Source organism: Leptinotarsa decemlineata, unplaced genomic scaffold (genome assembly GCF_025532065.1).
Source record: "Leptinotarsa decemlineata unplaced genomic scaffold, Ldec_3_MD MMD2_tig00004839_RagTag_RagTag, whole genome shotgun sequence".
NCBI classification, from domain to species: domain Eukaryota; kingdom Metazoa; phylum Arthropoda; class Insecta; order Coleoptera; family Chrysomelidae; genus Leptinotarsa; species Leptinotarsa decemlineata.
Genome location: NW_027412612.1, coordinates 320292 through 338347, shown reverse-complemented (window position 1 = coordinate 338347; position 18056 = coordinate 320292). Strand labels below are relative to the sequence as shown.

Genomic DNA, 18056 nt, shown 5'->3' with positions numbered 1-18056 from the left:
AACTTTTCACTAACCTCTTCGATAGGCTGTGGCACCAACACCTCAGGATCCGCCGGTGTCGCTGGCAGCGGTGGTAGTCGCACCACCAACGGGGACAATATCACCAACTCCGGGGAAGGAATCCTCGGAGTTTCCACTGCTGCTGGTGCTGCTGCTGGTGTGGAGGCCCTCTTACGAGAGGTCGAAAAACTACCTGCATAAGGATTAGTCCTATTGCAAGTAGCTCGGTACTTTGAAATAGGACCAACCCTTGCTGCAAGTCGTTGGCAAACCTTCTTCACAGCCCTGACTTATTCCTCCTCCTCGAATAAGTCAGGGCTAGAAGATCTGCACCTAACTCGCGAACGCGAAGTGGTTGCCTGGTCACCCGTCACCGCTCTCGAAGATGCTGCCTCCTCCTGGTCAGCGGACACCGGCAGAATAGACGCCACAGCATTATTCACCTCCTGTGTATTGGTTGCCATTCTGAAAAAGAAGAAATAATACAAAGTTAGTTGATATAAAAAATAACATTCTTAATTTACTTACTCAAATATCAAGTTGGTCGTTGGAAGGTACTGCCTTGTTGTGGAGTGGACTGCTCTCGATGAGATGACTTCTCGAACTGAATGTTGTGGAGTGCTCTCCGGAGGGTATCGACTTCGATGCGTGAGTGGTGGGAAAATGGTGGGAGCGCACATGCGCGTTGAGGGTAGGGGTGTACATGCGCAAATGTTGGGAGTTGGGGGGGCGGGGCTTCGGGGAGGGGAGGGGCGGGGCTTCGGAAAGGGGACGGGGCTTCGAGAAGGGGCAAAAAACGCGCCCCGGATGCATCCGGGCCGGATGCAAGTGGCGGATGTTGAGCGCCCCAGGCCGCGAAGCGGCCTGCTGAGCGATCGTGAAGCGATCGCCTATTAACCTATCGTAAGTATGCAGCTAACCTAACGTAACTGTTAACCTAACCTAACGAGGGAATACTAACCTAACACCTAACCTAACGTAACTATGCAGCTAACCTAACGTAACTATTAACCTAACCTAACGAGGGAATACATTCACCATGTTGGTTCCATTAATACATCATCAGTTGGTTTTGGTTTTGGTTGTATTATTCTATGATTTGGATTAATGTTCAGTCCTGGATATCCCAGTCCACCTGATGATGATGGCTTGACTTTATAGTTTCTCTCCAAAACTTCTTTATGGTTTTTCTCCAATACTTCAACTCTCTGTTCCAGTACATCATACTTTTTCATTGTAGTCCCTGTTATGTTTGACATAGCATCAAATTTTTTATTTGTAGACGCTGTTATGTCAGACATTTTTATGTCTACATCACTTGTAAGTTTGTCAAATTTACGAGTGAAAGTTATCCGAGCCTCTGCAATTTTATCGTCAAATGCTTGCCGGGCGTCCCGAGCAATATTGCCTATTGTGGATTGTATTGCAGCTTGTAGGACTAGAAGTATAACTTCCTTTGCTCCATTAATTTCCCCCTCAAGATATGATACAGTTACACAATCACTCTTGTCAAATGGTTCACTTGTATTTTTCAATATTTTCCTTTGCATGTCATAATGACCATCTTTTGTTAATTTAAAACCATTCCCAGGAGGACCTCGAATGACATTACCACCCCATTTTCTTTTTCTACCAAACTTATCGATTGTTTTAGACATTGTGCACTCTACGATGATTCTCTTCAAACTGATATTTCAGTAATTGCATTAGGGAAATAGAAATAATACAAATAAAATTTTAATCATTTTATATTCATTACAGTAATACATATACATACATACATAATACATTAATATCACATTACTTCTGTCATATATTATTAATTATAAATGGCTACATAAATATCAATATTGAATTTTCCGGTTTTGAAGATATTGAATGATATTTCAATCATTGATCTCGGCAGATAATAAATTATTCAATTGATCCAATGGAGTCTCCTGAGATTGTGATTGTTGAATAATATTACTTATCCAACGAATGTTCTCATTTGGATCGTTTTCATAAAATTCAATATCATTATGACCCCAAGGAAGAGTGTGGGTAGTATTCGGAATGATAAATCGTTTATCGTCGTGATATGATAATGCAACTTTATTTTTCAATTCAGTATACATATCATGTAACACGCTTCTAAATGAATTCATCTTTCTGAATATCATACCACCTTGTTCGACGATTTTTTGATAATCTTCGCATGTCAATTCATTCTTTATTACAGATCGTTTAACCCCTTTGGCTTTCTTAAATTCACCATCAACAGATTTCACATAATATGCTTTAGCACCTGTACCATAAAAACTCATGATTGGATCATTTGGAAATTCATCTTTGAAGTTACCCAAGACTGAACTTGTTACTGGAATATTGAATTGGTTAACTATACTGTAATTGGATGTATCAAATCTACTTATGTTAGTTTTTATGAATTCATAAAAATTTTCTGTGTTTACTTTAAGAATGAGCGAGTCGGTATCTGTGTAAAGTAAAGAGACATTTTCATCAAAGTGTTGTTTGATGCATCCATAGAAAAAGTCATACATGACTGTTTTAGATAATTCTAATATGGAAAATCCCAAATATAATGGTTTATCGTAATGAACCTTCACTCTACCCAATTGAATGGCAACGAAATTATCAGTGAAAATTGAACAATTTTTGAAATTTGGTTTGGCTATGAGAGTGCTGGCACCTATATTTTTCTTTATATTTTCCCAATGTGTAACGAGTCTAACATCAATTCGATTATCTACATTCTCCATTGTCTTTCCATACACCGCATTATTCATTAGTTTATAGAAATCTTTAACAGATTTGTTGTTAGACCTATTACGCATTTCAGTATTAAGATCTATATAGGGTTTCATCCAGCATGATTGTTTGAATTTCAATACTCTATGTGTATTCATTACAATCAATCCATTTTTGACAGCTTGCTGTAGATTCCTATAATGAACAATATATTTTCTTTTATCATTCAAATTTGGAATTAATTTGGGAATTTTCGATTGTGTACGAGGTGGTATTATTTTTTCGACTAAAAATGGAAGGTCAGAATGTTTATCATGCAACTCTTGTGGATAATGAATGTCCACTTCAAATACATACCCATACGGACTATCAGTACTCACATCCATCACATCAAGATTAAGAATTTCATTTGGTGTCAACCATGTAAATTCACTTGTTGGTAGAGGTTGTGACATACTGTGACCGTATAGATTTGTTGCATCTAAATATGTAATGAATGTGGAAGGTTCATTGGGATTATAATTCGGTAAAAATCTATTATTTGCTATATGTTTCCTCTCGCTACATTGACTAATTCCACCTCGTATACCTTTTGGAAAAAAGTGAATCATATCAATGTCAGTTAGTAATTCCAATTCAACATTAGTGAACTTCAACATGGCATCCCATGATAATCCAGGTGCAGTGTAATATTGTGCCGGATCTAAGTTATATATCTCTAAACTTGTGGTGCGGAAGTTTTCAAAAATATCACATAGTAGCAATACATCCGACTTCAAATACAAATCAGAGTATTCCCCCAAATTCTGACACTCGAATAAATTCCAAACATTTCTAGCCCTATCATAATCAGTTTCCGATATATGTTCACAATTGAGTGTGTCATAAAACTGATTTTTTGTCGGAAGTAATGGATAATTCAATTTGTCGATGTCATCAACAAAACTATATGGAAATACACCTTTCTGTCTCATCAAATTGAATTTCTCAATTTGTGGGAAATGTTTGTGCATCTCCAAACATTGATCGGAGGTCAAGTTTGCACCCAACTTCTCCAACGAATTAGTCATAAATTTATAACTATCGATAAATCTCATTTTGAGATAATTCTTCCTAACCACACCATCTTTATCGGTATAGCTGTGTGTAAAGAGATGCTTCGTGAAAGATATATATTTCTCTTTAGTTTGCGGGATAACAGCAACTTTCTCTTTATTCCTATACAATTCTTTTATGAATAAATGACAATCATAACCACTTAAATTATGAAAAATGATAGGTATGAAGTTTGGTATTTTGAAATTTAAATTACATTTCGAGTGAGCGGCATGTGATCTTTTCTTTCCTGTGACATGACAATGATCTCTTACTTTGACTTCACCATCAGTAAATGCTTTATTACATATACCACAAGTTCTGGCTGCAGCAAACTGTTCTTCTTCTTCGACAGTTTGTGTATCCATTGGTTTAGGGTTTCTGAGATGATTTTCATGTATCTCTTTCAAATCATCTTCAATGCTACTCACAAATTTCTGAGCTGCATCTACACCCCTATATGTAACAAATTTTGTCAAATCATCATTATATGAACACTTTATCAAATAAGCAAATGAATATGGGGCATGTTTGAATGTTTTAATCGTGTATGAACTTCCAGGATTTGGCTCATTCACGTGAATCGGTTTAAGCACTGATTCAAAATCAGCATACACTACAAATGGCACCCTCATTTGCCTCTCAAAGTTTTCAAACATTAGTTTATTTTCCGCAACCATTCTACCATATTTATTGATCTTTAAATTAGTAGTTGGTGTTGTGGTACTAATGTGATTACAATCATACATATTATGACGTAAAAGCAATCTCTCATCAGAAAAATATATCAAACATCCGTCACAAAAATATTTGTTCTGTCTATGAGCTGATAGTTGATTAGAAACTAATCTTGAAAGATCTTTGATCCAACAATAGTGACCATTACCGGAGTCATCAGTTATAAACAACAAATTGACATGTCTCCGGAGTCTTCTCTGTGAGTATCGCAATGGACCAATCACTTCATACTTCATTTTACCCTTCTCAAATGTACTTTCTAAACCGTAAACATTAATTGAAATATCATTCCTATCTTCGAATATTTCGATACTCTTATTATTAACTTTAACCGGAAAATCCATACCTGTGACATCTAAAACAGTGGAAAAATGTGGATATGACGTAAGTTCGGACACTCGACTATCTGCAGGATATAATGCTGATGTTATAGCCCAAGCAAAACAATATTGATCTTCATTACGAACATTCACAACAGCTTTCTTCCATTGAATACATTGAGGCAGCTTCACATATGAACGTCCTTCCAGTGGACTGTATTTATTAATGTTGACATCGAGAAACAATATTTTTTCACAAGTCCAACCTGAATTATAAAAAAAAAATATTACTATTCAATCTTATTGAAATTTTTAAAAAATAAATACCTGAGTCACGATCCTGGAACTCAGTCGTTTGAGCCACAATTACATCACGGAATCCATCAAAAACAGCATTCAAATCTGAAGATTGGTCCACTATTTTATTTTGGGAATTAAATGACTTCGTGTCCCTCGAATCATCAGTCTGAAGAATATAATTCCCAAAAACTTCCATATTCACCTTGATGCTTTTATGGATCCTGATGGCTGATTCCAGTAATTCAATGACCTTCTGCCTAATCTCATTGAAAAATGACATGTAATCACTGGTTACAATCGAACTCTCCACCCTGTATGTAGCAATGCGGCAATTGAATGCATTCGTTATAATTTGAACACCGTCAGACAATTGAACACATGCATTATTTTTATGACTCATGGTTCTTCGGTGAGAATTCACTTGGGTCATAGGAATTGTCACATTACAACAATTGCACGTATACATAGGTGTTGCATTATCCACTCTCACCCGTTTCACTGCAGGCCCTCCTTGGCAACTCTGGAGCTGATGCCGACGAAGATTATCACTACGAGTGAAAGATTTACCACTGTCACAGGAATACATTTTATATAATAGTTCTCACTAACTCACTTGATGTAAACTGACATAGCCAACACTCGTACGCTTCTTAAATACACTCTGATAGGACCCGTCAAGACGTCATAGCCAACCCCACTTCTCAACTACATGCGCCAAGATTACCTCCCAACTGAATGCGATAACAGATGTCGATATACGAGCAAGCAGTGGTCGTTGCGGTCTCGGAGAGGGTAGACGTTAGGCAGACGGTCCTCGGCTGCCGTGGTGTCACCATCGATAGCGGGGCTAGAGCAATGCGTTACATCACAACCTTCATCGCTTCGGGAGAGGTGAGGGCAGACCGATGAATACGCGTTACTCTGCCACACGTCGTGGAGTGAACATGTCGCTCTCTAGCCGTTGAACGGTTATTTCTGTGACGTCACTCCACTACTAACTTGGTGCCCTCACACCGATGGAGCATTTATTACTTGGAGGATCTTCGAAGTATGCAGACGTATGTTTGTACATAGACAAACAAGCACATGATGAAACCCTGTACCGTGCATTCTCCTACACACACACACACACACATAAACACACAAAATCTCATATGAAAAAAAAATCTGAACGATCCATGCACCAGACACTTCAAGGTCACAACGCCTTGACTTCACTGCACAACAAAAAAAAGCAAATAACAAGTCATATTGGTGGGGGGAGGATTAGAACCGGGAAAAAATTTCTGAACGATCCATACACCACACCCTTCAAGGTCACATCACCTTGACTTCACCAAACAACAACCAATAAAAAAAAGCAATTAATACGTCATAGTGGTGGGGGGAGGCCGAGAATCAGCTGTAAACAACTACTGCTATCACATTTGCAAAATTAAATACCTTACATAATTCAATAATACCTAGTTCTGAACTGAAAGAAATAATAAATTATTTAAGCAACATCTATTCTGATTCAAAAATCTCGAAATTTGAAAGTATGTTGACATATTATCAATTTTTCGGTGCACAAGTAACTTTTTCGAATGACAGAATAATTTTCGCAATACACGTTCCTATTGTCGGAAACGAAGTTCTTACATTTTTCCACCTTTATCCTATCATTCAAAATCATAGTAGTTTTATCCCAAAATACCCATATTTGGCACGAGCAAACCACAATATCCAGTTCGAAGACAGTTCATGCCCAGTATTAGAGAAAACGTATTATTGTCCAGAAGATTACTTTTCCGAAGACCAATGCACATCCCACCTGATCGAAGGCAAAGTCGACGATAATTGTCAGCCTCTTCCAATCAATATGGCAGAGTCGATTATCGAACAAATCACTCAAGAAGAAATCCTGGTAATTCCGATACAGAGCGGAAGTGTAAAACCGATCAATATTTGGAAATAAAAGAGCCCACCCTAGTCAAGATCCCGAAAAATTGACAAATTGAAGTGAGAAACAAGATTTTCACCAACAACGTGAAAATAGGAACAGGCAAGCCACTGATCTTACCTAAAATTGAAATGAAAAATATCGAGAAGTCAACAATATATGAAACACAAAATTTTTCGAGACTAAATTTTGAAGAACTCTACGAAATCAACAATACAGTGGACCGATTGAAACCAATCCACAAATTTAACAACTCCTAAAATAACACTACCATTTTTGGCGTCTTTGCAGGAGTTACTATCACAATAATTGTCCTGATATTGGCAGCTTTTAAGAAAAATTGGATGTTGTTGCTTCAAAACACCCAAAAAGAAGAAAATACCAATGACGAAGATATGGTTCCAAGCCGCCAAAATAATTCCATTATTTTTTCGGCTTAAGGAGGGAGGAGTTACGTGGTCATAGTTTCCACGACACGGCCGTTCACACGGAGATTCAGCTGAGTAAGAGATATTCCAGGAATCCCTTATCTCGATATGCAGTTAGCATCAAGTTAACATTATATTAATTATCATTCTGTTTGTAGCTCTCGTAAGAGACAGTCAGTCGTCTCTAGCTTGTAAAATAAATTCTTTTTAAAAAGTTATTTTCTCGTTCCAATCATTTAATTCGAGTGAGCAGGTGCATTATCGTGATGCAAAAGCCGGTCGAAAAAAACAGTGAGCAAAACCTTGACATTTGACCGAACTTGGTTTGCTATTTTTGGTGTTGGTTCTCCTGGGCTCTTCCATTGGGACGATTGAACTTTGGTTTCAATGATATACTCATGATTCTTCACCAGTTATGACCTTCTAAAGTAAATCTGGATCGCCGTTGACGTTATTCAACAATTCCTAAGCCGTTTTATATTCGTTTCAAGAATCTGCAAGCAAACGTTAAAAAATACACTTTAGTTCATCCCAATGAGTGTTCAAAAGGTTCACTATTCACATCCTGGTGTTAATGTAGTTTTACAAATTCAATTCTTGCTTCATAAAATATTCCTGGGGTAATTTCATGTTGAGCACCTCTCATTCTATATCCATGAATTGTCTGCGGTTATGTATTTTATACTTTGAATTTCACGAATCTGCACAAAAAATCTGAAGGCGTAATATCAGGTGATCATCCAGCGGGTCATTCTAAAAGATAATGAGTGCCTATCCGCCAGTTCAGCTATTCAGTATTCAGCCACAATCGAACCATCCTGAGAAGTTACCTCATCTTGCTGAAACGTAACATGAGTTGAAAACTCATTTAAGTAGATTGGCAGACGTGTTTTCTAAGAATGGCCAGCTAGATCACCTGATATGACGTTTATAGATGTTTTTGTGGTAATACGTAACATCTAGAGTGTACGATACATAACCTTAGTCCATTTCAGAACTGAAGGATAGAAAATGAGGTGGTCATAAACGACATATTTTCCAAATTATCTTCATTTATAATTTTCCCAAAGGAAAGCAAACAAATTTGGATGAATTTAACAATGATAAATCAAAAACTGCTGAATCCAGTGGGGTAGTCTGAATATTGATGAAAGTTCTGAAACCGAGTTTGTGGGATAATAAAATGGTATGAAAAATGAGAAATAAAACTTTCTATGTTTTTATACCTGTTGTATTTGAAACAAACGTCATTGCAGTTTCGTCCTTCAAGGACATTTTCGAACGAATACAATGAGCTATTTTATTCGATGTTTCGGGAAAAAGTTGTAGAGATTAATGAAAGTTATGTTTCTATATGCAGGGTGTCCAATATGTCCAATAAATGTGGGACAGAGCACATTTATGTTTTTTTTTAATAGAATACTTCAGATATTTTCATCTATTGAATTTCTTGGACAGAGTGCTTCTCGAAAATGTAGGATTTTTCTACTCGATCAAATAAAATGAGGAAATTTTCCAAACAAATATTCTTTAGGATAGTGCATTTTCATTCCGTCTCCAAACATCGATTTTTCAATACAGAGGTAAACAAAACTCAGGATCACTTTTCACTCAGTTTTTTCAAATTAAACAATATGTACAGAGGACCATCCCAGAATAGTCTACACTTTCAGAAAATGTAGGGATTGACTTCTTTATTTATAACGGAAATGTATCTAACTCTTGAGAAAACTATGAAAAGTTCATTAAATAGGAGCAATTACGTTTTTTTATTCAGTGTTGGACAAGACAAGTAACAAAATGAAAAAGAAGCAATTTCAAAACCCAAAAATTAAGAATAGATGTTCAAACAATCTTACATTTTGGGCTATACATAAATGTAGTCTATTCACAATTTTCCTCCAATTAAAGTTTATCTCGACTGAAAATCTTTCCAAATCTGGTGTCGTTAGTTTCTCTCGATAGATCCGTCCTTAAACATGTATCCCCATTGATAGAAATCAATGAATGTGTTCATTCCTTCCAATCTGTTCAAAAATCCTCCAACCCGATTTTGGTTGTGGGAAGAAACGCCATCATAATGGCCATTATGCCTTATGTCAATCGGTACATCTTCCAATAACAACCGAGGAAATCTGTATAAATTTCTCCATTTAGAGGTCAATCGAAGAAATATAGTACTATAATATATATTTTAGTTATCGACTTCTCTCTCACTTACAATTTGCTATACTTGATATTCTTCATTTGTTGCAATTCTGTTTAAAACTTGCCTTTTCTTATTTGCCTTTTCTATTGCTTGACACTATGTTTCCTCAAATCTTACTCTCCCAAAACTCTCTGGTCTTATAGACCTTGAGTAAGGATATCGAACAGCATACATTCTAAAGGCTAATAATAATTTCTGTCACATTCACCCAAAATGTAGATCATATTTATCATTTCTTCATAGACAATTTCATTTCGACGAAACAAAATAGATTTCAATTACAAATTCACCTGCTTAATAATCAAATGTCAAATTTGTTGACAATTCCTACGACATTCAAATGTTCCAAGGATGATTTTATATAACTGAAATGATCTACATTCCTAGTACATAAGCTGCTCTCAACCAGTAGAATAAAATGCAGTACGATATCCTAAACAGAATATACGATTCCAGAGTTTTTGAATGAGATGTTTCAGAAAACCGAGAAAGTAAACAAAAGGTGGGTTTCTATTATTTTGTTAAGGGATTGCCTAACTGCAAAAAAACAACCAAATAAGATGGAAAATAGATTGATTCAAAGCAGTTTTCTGCTCTATTTCACGATAAACAATAATGGAAGTTCGAGGAGAAACTTTGGATAGATTCAATCAAGGATTTTTTGATACTTTCCTCAAGAATTATATACACTTTCGATGGAAATAAAGTAGTCGATACCTACATTTTCCAAACACTCATAATGTGGACTATTCTGTGATGGCCATATGTACAGGGTGCGCTATTTAAAAGAACTGAGAAAAAAGTGATCCCGAGTTTTGTTCACCCCTGTAGCAGACAACTAAGTTTGATACTTCCATATGGAAAATTAGGTGACTGCAAACATATTTCAAAAAGTGGTAATATCCAATTAGAAGCGAATATTGCTATCCCGGGAGTGAGAGGATGACTAAAAATCGACAAACTAACGTTAACTAGAGTTTATTTGTGCTTTTCACCTGAAACAGTTTATCATGCAATGATTGTAGAAGAGAATGCGTATTTTTTTAATACAATACCCGTTTCCATTCAGAAAAAAACATTGAAGTATTATCGTTGATAGAGGTAATTATAGTCCATTGGGCATCCTGAAACTTTTGATCGTCACCGTATGAGTTCGTTTCACTTAAGCTGCACCACTGTTTGTGACAGACAATGCTGGTGTTTTGTTTGGGCATGTAAATCAGTTTTTAACCATAATGTTGTGGTAGTTGTCCGAAACAGTGGTGGAAACTCTGGTAGAAATAGTATCGTTAGTGAGTTTGAAACGAAAACACAATTTATTTCAGAAACATGTTTTCCACTGTTCCAATCTGACTTTACCTGTTATGTTTTCGAGGAACTTGCATATCTGATGATTCATCGGCATCTTACATTCTGAATCGGTATATATTAAGGGGTATTGTTACATTTCTTATCTATATTGTATTGTTTATTTTGTTCCTCCGATACATTACACAGATGACTTGTCAATTTATTTGTTTCATTCGTCTTGGAGCAACGCATTCTTGGGTCGAAAGGTGATGGAAGGTCTCTGGCCCTAGCAGGCCAAGTACTATTGTCAGCTACCCATATGATTTTTCGGCTCTCAAGAGATGTATCTTCACACGTGTATTGAAGGTTTGTTATAATTGATAGAAACACCAATTGCAGTAGTGGTGAAGCATTCTTTCGCCGCCGCAATCTACTCATGTATTTCTCAACTTGCCACAGAATTGTTGTTTGCAAAAGTTGACTAGCAGGAATTATTCCAAATCGATTATCGATATTTTTCAAATTGGTTGCCAAAAGTGACGATACGACGTTAGCAAGATGAAATTGAACCCGTTTTTCTAGTTAGAAATCATCAAAAGAAACAGGTCAGTCCCAAGTTTCGAAAGTGATTATATCATTATTACTGCCTGTAGGATATTAATGTGAATCATCCTGTAAGTCAAGAATAAATAGTTTGAGTTTTTATATACTGATGTTTTTCATGTACAGGAAGCTCGAAAAGCAACGGATTGTTTTATATACTGTAGTTGGAAAAAGCAGAAACATTGTGTATAATTTGAAGTAATGACATAACCCTCAGATTAGGGAGGAATACATTACTAGTGGCGACGAGTTAATTTCACGTGTCAAGTAGTTAACTTCAGTTAATATTTCCATATTGCTGAGCTTTTGTAGAAATAAAAATAGCATCAGTAAAACAATTAGCCGGTCATATCCAGGAATTTGATTCTATGTGTTCGGACTGGTCAGTGTATAAAAAACGTATTGGCAATTATTCCACGGCAAACAGCATTGACGATGAAAGTAGAAAACGAGCAATACTGTTGAGTTTATTGAATGAACCTGCGTATAAATTAGTGAGTGATATGTGTATACCAAATGAACCGAAAACAGTTAAATATGGGGATATAATTTCCTTAATAATAATGGATGACCATTTCAAACCAATACAATCAGTGTTTTTTAACCGAGAAAAATTCTTTGAATCTAGAAAAATGGCGAATGAAAGTCCGAAAGACTGGGCAGCACGGTTACGCAGTTTAGTAGTCGTTTGTCAGTTGGAGGGTTCTTCGGAGATTGAAAAGCATTGGTCCATCAATTCATTATCGGTTATGACTAGGGCGCACTAAAAGACCGACTGTTTGAAGAGAATGCAGGAGTAAAGTTTTCCAAAGTGATTCTCCAAATCGGCCAACCGCACCTGTTTTTCAGCCGAAGTTAAGCAAGAACCGGGATTAATTTCGCCGGTGCAAATTCACCTGAATCCAGAGTAGGTAACCAACCATACCTGTCAACTTCTGCGGCTTCAACGTCACGAAGCAGCTGTTCCAGAAGAAACATCGGTGGAGAAATAAATCAAACCCAATGTTCACTTTGCGGAAGTGAAAACCACACGGTAAATAAATGTTCATATCATGACTGTTTTTGTCATTCTTGCAATAAAAAGGGCCATTTAGCACCAACGTACCCAAATAAAACGTCAGGTAGTAAATATAGGAATTTTCATAAAAACAATTTTCTAGATTCTGAGAAATATCCATTATTCACCTTGAATAACGAAACCAATTCGTTTTCAATGAATTTATCTCTTAATAAAAAAAAATCACTTTTACTTTGGATACGGGAGCTAGTTTTTCTGTATGTCGAAATAATTTTATAAATTAAATTTTGATAAAAAGACCTTGCAGACAACAAACAAAATTTTTAGTTGATATAATGGCGATAAGATTATATCATGGAATTTATTAATTGTGAAATTGAATATAAGGGAAAACAGGGCAACTTGAATTTTTATATTGAAAATAGTGGACCTCCTTTACTGGGACGTGATTTTTTCAATTCGTTCGATCGGACAATTTTTAATATGGAGAATCCATCAAAATCAAAATAACCTTTAGATTTGATGAATTTCACTAGTTCGGACTTCCATTGTCTACTATATAAAATGATTTGAAATCCCTGAAACAAGTAAAAAAGAATAATTAAAAAAGAATAGTTGAAAATAACAATTATATTAAGCAACAATAAACCTGAAATGAAATGATAGTGAAATAACCTACAAGTAAAAATATAATAATTGAATAAATATAAATTAAAGGAATGAAAAAGAAAATAATAAAAAAATAAAAAAGTGTAGAGATTCCAAGTCACGTTAGTTCACGACGTTTCGATTATTGGTATCTACAATCGTCTTCGGGTGATGACTGGACTGATTCCTCCGAGAGATGACTATTTTATAGGTCGTTGAAATACTTTCACTTTCTCTACTTTCCATTTTCCGCTTCACTGATTCCGTGAGAGATGACCGTTTTGGCGGGAGTTGGTCATTTTTCGTTTGATGATGGGTTTCCATATGTTTCGTATATCTACGCTGGCCTGGCTGAATACGTTGTTGGACAACATGTATGCGTCTTCCTTAAATTTTCTCCTGAACCAATGTTCCTCTCTGTGCAAGATCTCAGCTCGGGACCACTCGATGTTGTGTTGGTTATGAAAGTGATATGCATTTGAAATAAATTCTACCCTACGTACCCTACGCAAATTTCCGCTAGAATATGATGGTTATTTTGCTTAGAAAATTCGTGTTCGGCCCATCGACTATGGCACCGATATTGTATTCCTGGAATATCTCTTAGTTAGCTGAATCTCTGTGTGAATTGTCGTGTCATGGAAACTATGACCACGTCTCCTCCCTCCTTAGGCCCAAAAAATAATGGAATTATTTTGGCGGCTTGGAACCATATCTTCGTCATTGGTATTTTCTTCTTTTTGGGGTGTTTTGAAGCAACAGCATCCCAATATACGGGTTTTAATCCAATTCTTCCTAAAAGCTGCCAATCTCAGGACAATTATTATGATAGTACCTCCTGCATAAACGCCAAAAAAGGTAGTGTTATTTTCGGAGTTGTTAAATTTGTGGATTGGTTTCAATCGGTCCACTGTAATATTGATTTCGTAGAGTTTTTCAAAATTTAGTTTCGAGAAATGTTGTGTTTCATATATTGTTGACTTCTCGATATTTTTCATTTCATTTCAATTTCAAGTAAGAACAGTGGCTTGCCTGTTCCTATTTTCACGTTGTTGGTGAAAATCTTGTTTCTCACTTCAATTTGACAATTTTTCGGGATCTTGACTAAGGTGGGCGCTTTTATTTCCAAATATCGATCGGTTTTACATTTGGAAAATATTCTTTCGCTCTGTATCGGAATTACCAGGATGTCTTCTTGAGTGATTTGTTCGATAATCGACTTTGCCACCTGCCACATTGATCGGAAGAGACTGACAATTATCGGCGATTTTGCCTTCGATTAGGTGGGATGTGCATTGGTTTTCGGAAAAGTAGGTAATCTTCTGGAATAATACGTTTTCACTAATACTGGGCATGGACTGTCTACGAACTGGATATTGTGGTTTGCTCGTGCCAAATATGGGTATTTTAGGATAAAAATACTGTGATTTTGGATGATAGGATAAAAGTGGAAAAATGTAAGAACTTCGTTTCCGACAATAGGAATATGTATCACGAAACTTATTCTGTCATTTGAAAAAGTTACTTGTGCACCGAAAAATTGATATGTTAACATAAATATTACTGGAGTTTTTTTCCAACACCAAATCGTTATTTTTAACACCTCGATGCGTGTTTCGATCACCAAGTGATCATCTTCAAAGAGGAAGATTAAACTAGTAACTACTAATGCGAAGCTAACGCTATTTATGCTATATAGATATTCCATACAGGTAAACCATCCAGGTGTACCACCCATACAGGTATACCAACCTAAATTAATTTTACAATTTTGCCTTATCTATTATTTTACAATATATGTTAAACTGTTATAGCTGTATATAAAACAATTTTCAGCTATATAAAAATTAATTTCACAATATTGCCTATCTAAATTTATTTTTGCAATATGTCCTTATGTAGTAATCAGTAAACCCAACAATATTATTTTAACAAGCTATATAGTATGCTATTTGGTATTGGTCCGTTATCGTTATTCATAATATTATTGCGTTTACTCATTTTCACACTCTCATAGGCATCTAGTTGCCTGTTGTTGTTAACTTGTCTAACTAATCTTGATGAACTGAAGTGTATGGAATGGTTTTGTTGCTAAATATGATGGGCGACTGCTGATTTTTCAGGTCTTCCATATTTCAAGTGTGCTATGTGTTCTTTATATCTTACTTTAATAGATCTTTTTTTATATTTTTTTATTTATTTTTTATATATTTTCAGTATAAAAAACTTTTTAGAGTTCATACAACATACAAAAAACATGGTTCTGCAAGAAGGTGAGGTTTTGGTTTCTTTTGATGTTAGTTCCTTATTTCCTAGCGTCCCAATTCCACAGACCTTGCAATACCTCAGGGAATTACTAGAGAAAAATAATTTCAATAATAGCGAAATCGATGAATTCGTTTCTCTTACTAATTTGTGTATGAAACAAAATCGGTTCCAGGTAGAAGGTTGCTTTTATGAACAACAGGAAGTAACGGCCATGGGAAACCTCTTGTCCCCCTACCTGGCAGACCTGTTCATGAGCAGATTCAAAATGGAAACCAAAGAAAAGTCGTATTTTCATTTGGCTAAGGTATGTGGGTGATATTTTCGCGATATTCGATACCAAAAAATCGATTATTGAGGACTTTGTTTCCATTTTAAATAATAGATGTCAATCAATAAAATTCACGTATGAGTTAGAAAATAAGGGACAACTACCATTTCTTGACGTTTCGATAATGAGGAGTCAATATGGAGAAACAAGCACGTACAGGTATATTTCTGGCAGTTCACATCACTGTGGACAGCACAAACGTGCTGGGTTGAATTTTTTAGTGCATCGTCTTTTGACTTTCCCTCTAACACATGATATGCTCACAAAAGAAAGACGTACAATACAGAAAATAGCAGCCACTAACGGTTTCTCGAGGGGTATTGTAGATGACATAATAAGGAAAAAGAAGTTTAGGCTACGAAGAATTTTGGAGAGATTTTCAAGGAACTAGGTACGAAGGTGATTTTTAAAACAAGTCATACACTACAGAGCCAGAGCCTTTTTGGGAAGTCCAAAAAACAAAGTCGAGAATTCGGAAAAGTCTGGAATTTACGAAATTGAATGTAAGGACTGCGATACAAAATATTATAGACAGTCAGATCTATTAAAGTAAGATATAAGGAACACATAACAAACTTAAAATATGGAAGACCTGAAAAATCAGCAGTCGCCCATCATATTTTGCAACAAAACCATTCCATAGACTTCAGTTCATGAAGATTAGTTAGACAAGACAAGTTAACAACAACAGGCAACTAGATGCCTATGAGAGTGTAGAAATAAGTAAACACAATAATATTATGAATAACGATGACGGACCTATACCAAAGAGCATACTATATAGCTTGTTAAAATATTATAGTTGGGTTTACTGATTACTACATAAGGACACATTGCAAAAATAAATTTAGATAGGCAATATTGTGAAATTAATTTTTATATAGCTGAAAATTGTTTTATATACAGCTATAACAGTTTAACATATGTTGTAAAATAATAGATAAGGCAAAATTGTAAAATTAATTTAGGTTGATATACCTGTATGGGTGGTACACCTGGATGGTTTACCTGTATGGGATATCTATATAGCATGTATAGCGTTAGCTCCGCTTTGTAGTTTAATCTTCACTTGGTGATCGAAACACGTGTCGAGGTGTTAAAAATAACGATTTGGTGTTGGGAAAAAACTCCAGTGATATTCAGTACCACACCAAAGCTTCCAAACAGTGCATAATAAGTATATGTCAACATTCTTTCAAATTTCGGTATTTTTGAATCAGAGTAGATCTTGCTTAAATAATTTATTATTTCTTTCAGTTCAGAACTAGGTATTACTGAATTATGTAAGGTATTTAACTTCGCAAATGTGATAGCTTCTTCTAAATTATCGATAAAAGTAATGATATTTTGGCAGTCAAGGGTTATTTATGAAACTATTTCCTGGTAACTAATGTAATTCGTCAGGTCGCCAATGGTTTTTGGAACTGCAACTTGAAATGTTTTTAAACTGTTTTCTAATTTTTTGTACAGAGAGATTTGCATGTTTACCTCGTTAATCATATTTTCTTGGTTACGTTCTAATATAGCGATACTTTGGTCGTATCGTTTACCATCATCAGCATGAAGAGTACCGAATAACCAATTTTCGATTTTTCCATCATACCTCTTTTAATACGGATATGGGATTGAAGGTTTTCTAATTTCTTTTTTGTCATTTCAATAAGATACTTCCATGGTAGGAAATTGGGTTATTAATTGTTCCTTTATCAAAATTATTTTTGATTATTCGGAAGTAGTCGTCTAGTTTGTTTAATTGATTTATCAAAGAGCTTAGTTCTATTTAATATAAAAATGTATGTTTGCTGAATATAATTCTTGCATTTCCCAGCTGTATAGGAAGGATGGGGTTGGTTATAAGGGTTATTTGAATATCGTCACTTTGGACTCGGAGCACGTGAAGTAGAAGATATAGCGGTATAAATATGTGTATCTTCATGTTCTTCTACCTCCTGTAACAAAAGTTTTTTTGAAATTTTTGTTTTCTTCATTGTTTTGTGGTAGGTGTATTTGGAGGTTCATTTCGTTGGATATTTCTGTTTTCAATGGCTTTTTCTTCAGTAATTCGGTTGGAATCTTGAATAGATTGCTATGGTTTTTTGACATTTTCTTTGTGTTTTT

General features: G+C 35.5%; 1 protein-coding gene and 1 long non-coding RNA gene across 8 annotated transcripts in view; one reads left to right on the top strand and one right to left on the bottom strand.

The window, feature by feature from the left end:
* Positions 1-18056, top strand: part of LOC111512544 (protein fem-1 homolog CG6966) — a 452752-nt gene that overhangs the window by 266389 nt on the left and 168307 nt on the right. The gene's annotated exons all lie outside the window — the stretch shown is intronic.
* Positions 9325-10084, bottom strand: LOC141484163 (uncharacterized). Its single transcript, XR_012466512.1, has 2 exons — positions 9796-10084; positions 9325-9709 (listed from the first exon to the last, which is right to left on the bottom strand). It is a non-coding gene; the product is annotated as an uncharacterized lncRNA (long non-coding RNA).